Source organism: Falco biarmicus, chromosome 12, assembly GCF_023638135.1.
Source record: "Falco biarmicus isolate bFalBia1 chromosome 12, bFalBia1.pri, whole genome shotgun sequence".
Taxonomy (NCBI): Eukaryota; Metazoa; Chordata; class Aves; order Falconiformes; family Falconidae; genus Falco; species Falco biarmicus.
In genome coordinates this window covers 32,601,235-32,610,847 of record NC_079299.1, presented here as the reverse complement: position 1 = coordinate 32,610,847, position 9,613 = coordinate 32,601,235, and positions in this window count along the sequence as shown.

The following is a 9,613-nucleotide window of genomic DNA, read 5'->3' as shown; positions in this document are numbered from 1 at the left end:
AGTCCATTAACTCCTGCACAGATGATGCTGCATGCCGCTGACCCATTGTGAATCTCCTTAGACAGATCAATCCTCCTGTTTATTAATCATCCATACGCTCAGGCAGTGCGACCCCACGGACGGCTGCTGAGCGGCGGTAATGCAGAGCAAACCCTCGGCAAGGCAAGCGCTGCGTGCTGACCGGGAAAACCAGTGGGGAAAAGCAACAGAACAAAAGCAGAGCTCAGAGCACCAAACTGCCAGAGGTTCCCTCCCCAGCCTGCCCTTTTAACCCCGAGGGTGGCATAACCCTGAGCTCTATTAGATACCCTGCCCATGAGAGGCTGATGGAACGCCTGCTGCCAGCTTCCCCCTCGCGCTGTCAGAGCCCTAAGGCTGCCAGGCTGTGCTCGTGCTAACAGACCTGTGCTGGGACCAAGGTGCGAGTAGCCTGCGTCTGTGGCACAAGACTCCATCTCCTGCGCAGGTGGTGGGCCTTCTGGCACATCCAAGCCTCATTTCCCAGATTGCTTTTTACATTTTTCTGGCAAATCAGGAAAGACTGTAATCTCTGATGGCTCCAGTTTTTATCATAATTAATATCTGCAAGAGCGAACAGTCCCATCTGTGCTGAAGGCTCCTGTACAAGTGGGGCATCAGTGCCGCTCCATCGTGGCTGGAGCGCAAAAGATCAGGTCTGCCCCTTCCCACCCTCCCAGGAGAGCCAGACCCACCTCCTCCTCATTCTCATTTATTTCCTTTACTTCTCTTTGCTGTTATTCTACAAGCAAAATAATGAATTATTTCCCATCCAGACATGGAGCCATGGGGACTGGGGAGGGCAAGGAGGGCTTAGGGGAAAAGCAAAACTCTCTGCGAGGAGTCCAAAAATAACCAATTTGTTAACTTCCAGCACAAAACTTCCCCCCTCCTTTTCAGTGTTTAATGACCATGCTGGGAACAAATATTGATGGTTAAAAGGGGATTAATTGTGTTTTTAATGAGCTTGAACATTCCCCTTGCACAGAAACTGAAGCTCACCGCAGACTGTGTGGACATCACGATGTTCCATTGGCATTTTCTGTTAGCAGTGACAAGGACGGCTCTCGGCGTGGCCCTCCTCCAGGCAGGACAGCCAAAAGGAGCACACAAAGATGGAATAAAATATGAAGGCAGATGAGAAAACCGGACTGAGCTGATTCTGCATCCAGGAAACCTGAGTCAGGTTTTTACACTAGTGAAATACTGCAGCTATACTAAATGTGTCATATGCTTCCATTTATGTGAGTCTGTTATCTAATTACCCCTACAGGAAACATAAAGCCAGTGTTATTTCAGTAGTCTAAAGGAGTTTTCATGTCTTTTTTTCTGTTTGATAGCTGGTAGATAATTACGCCCAGTGCTGTAGTGTGAACTTGTGGTAGTATCAGAGGAGATACTGCAAATTACAAAACCTCTGGAGTTAGGCTTGACAGGTAATTTGATGAATTGTTGACAACAAAACCAGAGGCTTGAAAGGTATTGCTGTTGGGTATCTGTGTGAATCGCGTATTTAAAAAGGCAAGCTTCGTCCCCAGGCTGGCACTGGTAAACACAATGTGCTTCGTGAGCAGCCGCTGCATGACACAGCAGTTCATTGCCAAGAGTTCCCCTTGCCTTCTTTGCAGTGCCGCTGTAATTTGCCACAAAATTGCCTCTCTGAAGCCAGAAGCGATGTAAGAACCCATTTATCTGCAGGTTTACGAGCACGAAGAGCATTCTCAGAGTCTGACGGCAAATGCTTCTGATCTCCAGTTGCAGCTGTGAGATGACAGATCTCTCTGATTCAAAGATATCTCATGTCAAGAAAAATTGGGGCTTTCAGGCTGCGCCCTACTGGCGTGTGGCTGGGTGAAGCCCACCAGCCCCACCTGGTGCAGTTTCCCCAAGGCGGGGAATGCAGAGGTGACACTGGTATATAAGTACAGAGTTCATTCCCTGAACCAACCTCTGCCTGGGTAGGGTCACCCAGAGCTGGTCTCCAGGCCCATGCCCAGATGGCTTTTGAATATCTCTAAGGGTGGGTGGAGACCGCACAGCCTCTCTGGGCAGCCCACCCCAGCATTTGACCACCCTCACCATGAAAAAAAGATTTTTCTCAGACCACTCCCAGAACAAAGTGGCTGGAGCTCAGCAGCCAGCAGCAGAGCTCCCAGAGGCAGGGGAAGATGTGGATCACCGCTGAAGGTTTTAATGGGGCAGCTTTCCTTCCAGTGTACCCACTGAAATGCCTTGCCCTCAAATTCTCCCTCTCTTTGGCGTAGCATCTCCTTCTCCTGGTGTGTCTCCTCTGTGTTGTCTCTTTTTTCCCTTCCTGCAGCATGCTTGCTTTTTGGTATTTCAAAGTATATGAATCGGGTTTCTTGGATCTGAATCCCGGAGCTCCACATGTGGCTGCTTGTGCTGACTTTAACCCAGATTTCTGGCCAAAGGAAGAACATGGCATTGCAGGACCTCGTGGTGATGACCAGGAAGCGCCCACTCCCATATCATAACAATGACAATCCAGCGCTTCCTGCCCAGCACCTTGGACACTCACCACAGAAGGGCTGCCACCTGCTTTGGAGGGAGCCCCTTGAACCCTGGAGCAACCCTCAGATGACATTTCAGATGCATTTAGTAGTTAAAGTTTGTACATGCCGTGCCTTGGCATGTCCTCAAGTACATGCTTTGTTTTCAGACTGCCAGGCGCCCTGCAGATGCGCTTGCGTGTTTTCAGGTAGCTGTACCTTCAAGTCCATCCTCGCCTCCTCACAGGGGTTCAACAGCTGGGCAATTTACACACATGAAAATTCACGCAAATGTGCTCTGACCAACAGTGTCAGTCCATCAGCTCGAACCAAGACGCCTTGGTTGTCTTGTGAGGGTTTGTTCCCCAGAGCTATTACCAACTGATGTAGGAAAGGGGCACCTTCAGGCCAGCATCCATGCTGGAAAACTGAGGTTATGTTAACATATTATGCCTGTTGACTACAGATGCCGCCTCCGGGAATGCTCCCTGTGACCCAAGCTTCACAGCTGGGGTCCAACCAGACAATGACTAATCGTGAAATTTCCAAAAATATTTTGCCAGGTGTTTATTTCTCCAGGCAGCTGCCTTTTTCATGTTTACTCATTGCAGGCAAAGACTCCACGCCCGATCTGGTGATAAAAGGGCATTTTCTCATCGCAGGCAGAGAACAAGCAATAGCAGTTGGAGGTACGAATACGCCCACGGCAAAAAGTTCAGAGCCAGATCATAGCTCCCTGAAGACGCTTGGGTCCAGGACATTGGTTCTACCCCTCCAGAGAGAGCAACCAGATGCAAATCTAGATTCTCATCTTTTTCTAAATAATTTGGACTCTCAGATCATGATGAGGGCCCTTCAGTAAGGAAAATAATCATGCCAGAAAAAAATATTATTGCTGCAAAGACAGGAGTTGTTTACATAACAAACAAACAAAAAAAGCATAGCCTAATGCAGGTGTCTGAAAGTCAAGGGGCTTCTCTTAGATGACAGAGGGGGCAAATCCCTCCCAGGGTGAGTCTGTTCTTTTGGACGCGTTCCCCTCTGCTGTATACGAAGCACCCTGGGCTGGCTTATGCTGGGACTGAGATGGGTATAGGAACGCAAACTGAGACCTTGGCAAAATTGATAGCCACGTTATCGTTACAATACTGAACTATGGTCAGAGGTGAGGAAAGCAGCACAATTGTCTTTTTTTTAAAAAAAATCTTATGGTGGCAAAAGCTTGGTTGAGGAAGAGCTGCAGGAAGATGCCTAGCTCTTAGCTTACTCCACTGTTTCCCAGTCCCAGGCAGTAGCCCAGCTTCTAGGGATCGGTGTCGGTGCACAGCAGGGATTTAGACACCAGATGTAGCCTGTGGGCACACGGGATGCTTTGCTGCTTGCCTGGGCTTCACAGGAGGGTTTTTGCACTGATTTCAGCAAGTTTGGGGTCTTGCAAGGCAATGCTGCTTTCTGCTGATCAAAGGAAAATACAGCTAGTTGTTGCCCGAGAGCCCTCGTCCAGTGTATTTAGACTGACTTTTCCTTAGAATTCTCAATGGTCAACAGCTGGGATCAGGTGGAGTTTGTCCGGCATCATCTTAATCAAATTGGCAGCTATTTTAATAGAAGTCTTGATCAAAATAAAGTGTGGTAACATTAACAGTGCAAGGCTGGGATGGTAAATCTGGCAAGAAATTGCTATTTTCTTGCCATTAGGAATAACTTGGGGGGGGGGGGTATACTTTATTTCTTTTGGCAGGGAGTAAAGTGCTAATGTTAATTTATTCTCTGCAATCCATTTGGCTTTGGGGGTGGGGGGGGAGAAGCAATTTTTTCTTTCCCCTGCTGATTGCTTTTTTTTATTATTATTTAAGTGTCTGTAAACAGGAGGCAGTTTGTTTCCAAGAGGAGGAAGCACTAGCATCCTGCAGATACCAGCAGTGTCTGTTAGCCAGAGACTAAACATCATCCACCTGCTTTTTAGATTCTTGACAGAGAAACAAGATCTTTATAATCTTTCGCAAACTCCCCAGACTTGGCAAACTATTTGAATATGGGCTTGACTGGAAATGTGAGGAGTTACACAGTTAAAAAAAGTCTTGTATACAGACGGAAAGCTTGCCTGACCTCTCCAGAGTTACATCAGACCTTCAATATTTTCTGGAACATGCTAGAAAATTGTATGCTTCCAAAGGCTGGTTTTGATGCCTGTGGGTTTAGCACGGGTTAAAATATTTTGCTTCTCTGGAAGGTACAGGAAGAAACAGAAGTTTACAATGTGCCAACAGCTTAAATATGTGTAATAAACAAGGGCACGTAACAAATGAGCTGTGTGGAGAATTTATTTGGTAACAAAGGAAAACCATCCACTGATGGACCTCTTACGTTTGGTTTTCCATCGACCTAACAGGCCACTTGTCAAGAGCATGGTGTCAGGGTTGTAGTGAATTAACTCAAAACCAGTGCCCCCCGAAGCTGTGGGAATATATCCTATCACAAATGCCTGAAGGCAGGAATGAGCCTCAAAGAAAAATTAAACAGGAAAAGCACTGCTGTCTTTCAGTAATTCACAGGCCAGAGCCAAAATTGCAGACACCCTAATGCCAATCAGGTGATGCTCACCTGGCTCTAAGTTCATTTCCAAGAGACCTTCACAAATAAGGGTCTTGGCTAGGGCCCTTGACCTCGGTGGGAGCCTTTTATAGACCTTGGATGTGTCCCCACATCAGAAATGTGAAGTTATTATCAAAACTATTGTCTCAATAGCATGAGAGAACAAGAAATGGTGAAAAAAGCTTTTCCCACCACTCCAGCACACCGGACCTCTTCTCACAACCCCTGCACAAAAACGGGGCTCATTGAGCAGGCTTTCTTCCTTCCTATGCAGCAGCACTCAAAACTGCTTGCTGCATTGGTTACCGTAAGCCCCATAGTAGGTATGTGCACTCAGCTACCTGATAGTCCCATATCAGGAAGGTGACAAACACAATTATGTTTTCCAAGTGACAGCTTAGCAAGTGGTTATTCGTTATCTTGGTACCAGACGAAGGCAGACATTAAGGTCATCAGTTTGTAAAGTCCCAAGTTCTTATGGGGAACCAAGCTTCAGGTAGGAAAGGATTGTGATTTTAACCACTCGGTTGAACTGACTCATCTAGCATAGGCTTGGAGAACTTGATAGATCTTAACACACACTCACAGATTTTGAAAGCCAGGAGGGGCTGTGAGTCCAGCTAGTCTGATCTCATTTACCACAAACCATACACTGTTATCTGGCTATTGAGTACAGTCATGGCTGTCTAAAGCTTTCCTTCTGAAAGGGCACTTGAAATCACCTGGAGATGAAGAAGCCACCTTTTCCTTTTGGTGTGCTCCAGCAGCCAGTGAATCAAAAACTGTACCTTGCCGACAATTAAATTTTGCTTCCCTTTAGTATTCTAACATCTCCTTTTTAAGACAAAAAACACCCAGGAACTTTTAACAATTCACGTGTTTTTCAAGTGACACCAAGATCTTAGAATTTTTGCCAGAATATATGTTAACTGCTGCTTTTTGAGACTTAACGTATAAGCAGCATGAGGGGGAGTATGTATGGTAAGTTTGATTTGTAGCAAGATCATATGCCAAAATGTATTATGTAGAATAGCATTAGAGGCTAACCAGTATGCACTACTGACATATGGACCAAGAGCCTGCTGTTTGTTTTTCATTAGGATTTTGTCTGGAATTTGCATTTTTAGACTATGCTGAAAGCTCTGTCTCTGTTTTGGGGACAACACTAAGGTTTGCTGAGTGGTGGCTTGGCTCCCATTCAGGAGAGCTTCAGTTTCATCAGCTCCAAACTTGGGAAAAATGCGTTTTAAAGGCCTTCTCCTCCTCAAAGGCTCTGCAGACATGCGGCCAGATTCCTCCCAATGCAACAGTCAGCTGAACAGCATGGGGGATGAATTTGTCCGCTATAGGAAACTATTCAGATCGGCCTTTCTCTATTCTTCCTAGAATATTTTCACTCCAGGATCCTTAACTATTTAACTCATCTTTTTCTTTTCTTCCTGGCAAAGGGGAAGCCCGGTATAGACTGGGCTCCTGCTGTGAGGCTGTCAGGTAAGGATACCCTTCACAGGTATGCCTCTACCCTGCACAGGTCTGGCCAGCACTCCCTGCCTGCAAATCTGGCGGTGCTACCAGCACACCAGAGAGCTACTGTGCTGCCGGCGGGACCGAGCCCACCAGCCGGTGTGGAGAAGCCGGTGGGAGCTGGTGGTGATCCCGAGCAAAGCTGCACGGTTCGTTTCTCTGACTGCAAACCCGTTAAAGTTTCATCTTGCATGTAAGGAGGTCAGGGTTATGTCAGTGAGCAACTGGACACTGATCTCTGGCTCCTGGAAAGGATGAGCAGGTCTGGGCTGATCTTTCCAAAGACTGCAGCATCCTCTGGTGGAGCCATAAGGAAAGGATGGCCAACCAGGGGAGAGGCACGATGAGGTTTTGTCTTGCATTGCCAGGGATTTGGCACCTCTCAAAATACACCCCAGCTTTGCTCGTCTGCAGCATAACTGGGAAGAGCCAAAATCGCAAACGCCCTAATGCTGATCAGGTGATGTTGTGCCTGGGGAGCTACCCGCTGTGCTCCAGCGAGGAAGAGCCAGCCCAACAATCAGCCTGGGATCTGGGGACATTTCCATTTCTTAGTTTGCTGCAGACATCCCGGCTGACTTTGGGCAAGCATCTGCAAATTTCTGATGGTTCAGCACAGCAGGAGCAGAACCTGTATCCAGAGTGGAGTAATCTGCCTGGCGGAGCTGCTTCCCAACTTCTGCCTTTTCCTGGTCTTAGTCACCATGATTAAAGCCTGAGGTGTTCCTTTGCTCCCAGCCAAAGGAAGTACTCAGATAAAATCTGGGTTCCCAGGCTGCGATTCTTTCCTGGACTTTGCTGTGTTTTGGCTTAAAGGGCAAAATGGGTTGTTGCGTCCTGTTTTATTACAATGGCCCTGTGTCTGTAGCGCTTGCCCCATGCACAGGGCACCTGGGTTCAGCATCTTCCTCAGCACAACAGGATTCAGACACCTCTCTGCTGCCTCTCAGCTGTTTCATCCCTCCTGTTGAAACTGCAGAAAAAAATTAATGATTCAGAGAGAAGCGAGTAAGACACCCTTCCTTCCCTCCCCATCCAGCAATCAGGATGTTCATCAGGGATGAGTGAGACAGGGCTCAGTCTTCTGCTCCCTGATGCATCTGAGCACCCAGGGCATTTGGAGAATCAAGTTCATCTCCTCCAGCCTGAGAAATAGGACTTGATGGCAGGAGGGTAGGGTGAAATCCATCCTGGAGTCACACAGCTGCTGGTGTGCAGGAGTGTGGGGAGAATCCCTCCTGGGCAGCTCCGCAAAGATTGACACACTGATACAACCCAGCGCAGCAGCGCTGCCAACTTCTGCAGCAATTCACTCAATCCTTATGAAAGCAAGACTAAATTGGACAGGAGCCTGCACTTCATCTTCTCTCCCAACTCCTCTGGGTGAGAACTGTTGAGCAGACCAGGTTTCCGATAAAGTAAAAGCAAACACCATTCCCTTGTGCTAAGATACAGGAATATTATCCTGACATTTTAGCATGGATCACTCATATTGCTGCTCGTTCTCTCCACTCCTAGAGCTGTGTCTTGACAATAGAAACATTCCCCGAATACAAACAAAATAATCAGGGTTGAAAACCAAATTCATGGTGGAAGCACACACTCCTTGGTGGGAGCTATGCTATCTGTCAGGCTAGATCTGCCTCTCGGCCTGTACAAGTCTAAGCAAGCTGAGTTTGCACTACTTATTTTTATTCTAAGTATTTTTATTTTGTCTTTCCTATGATAGTCTTGTTTTCACACAAATGTGTGAAAGTTTTCTAGTGTCTGGCCAGCAGCCTGGTAATTATAGGATCTAGGTTCAAATTTGCGTGACAGAAGTATAGAACAGAAAGGTGAATAGCATAATAACTTGCAGTGATGTCTGCCTCTTCCTGATTACCTTTTTTTAATGGAGGAATTTATTTCACATTACCTCAAGGAATTACAATAACCATCCAACATTTTTATGGGCTGTTAAAATTTAAAGATTAAAACCTGCACTTACGTAAAAAAATGTTTCTAAGGAGGAATTTATCTGTCATTTGTCTTGGAAACAAGATTTGTGTGCTTAAGTACTTGGCAGCCCATATTGCGACTCGTCCCATCCGTTGGCTGTTTAAAATCATTTCACGTGATAAATGACAGCAGTATGGGGTCACCAGTGAGAAACACCATCTTGTCCTGCAGGAACAGCAGTTCTGGGAGACGTGAGACGCTGTTTGTGCTTCTCCTACGCCCAGATTTACCACACTAAAGTTCAGACCCTGAAGGTAGTAGTTCCTACAAACCTCTCTTTTAGCACTGGCAATAATCTGCCAGTATCCATACTGGGAGATGGTGGGGAGCCGGAGCTGGCTGGCAGAGCAAGATGGACTGTATGGTAAGTAAAGGCATTTAACACACCTGAGGAACAAACCCACCACAGCCACTGGCAACAGAAGCAATTAAACCTGATTAAACAGTGAAACACCGTGCTTTTGCAAATGTGAAAACGTATTGTTTTGACTTGATTGGAATTTTTTTCAGCTTTGTAGAAACAGCTAAGCACAAGCTATGAAAATTCATGGATTTCCTTCAATCAGCTCTTCCTAATGAAGATGTGGATGGATCACTGGGAAAACAAAGTCCCTACAGGTATGCATTTTGTTGTAGTTGCGGCTGGAGACAGAGCATGGTACCACACCTGAGTGAACCGAGCCCTGGCTGGCAGCTTGTTTTGAGGTCTGGGGCCCTGAAAGCTGATCTGCTGTGAGCCTGGAGCGAAGCTGGTTTGTCTTCTCACAGCAACAAAAAAAACCCCAAAACACTCGCAGAAAGATCTGAGATTTTCTTCTACCTGGGGCACGGCACCTCCCAATAATACAGCTAGGGGCTGCTTTATGTGTGTAGGCAAGAGCGAGGCCTGGCACCCTGAGGTGACCAACGCGGGAGTTACTGCGGATTCTGGAGAGGAGGTAATTGCAAGTGTAGCGGCAGGCACTCCC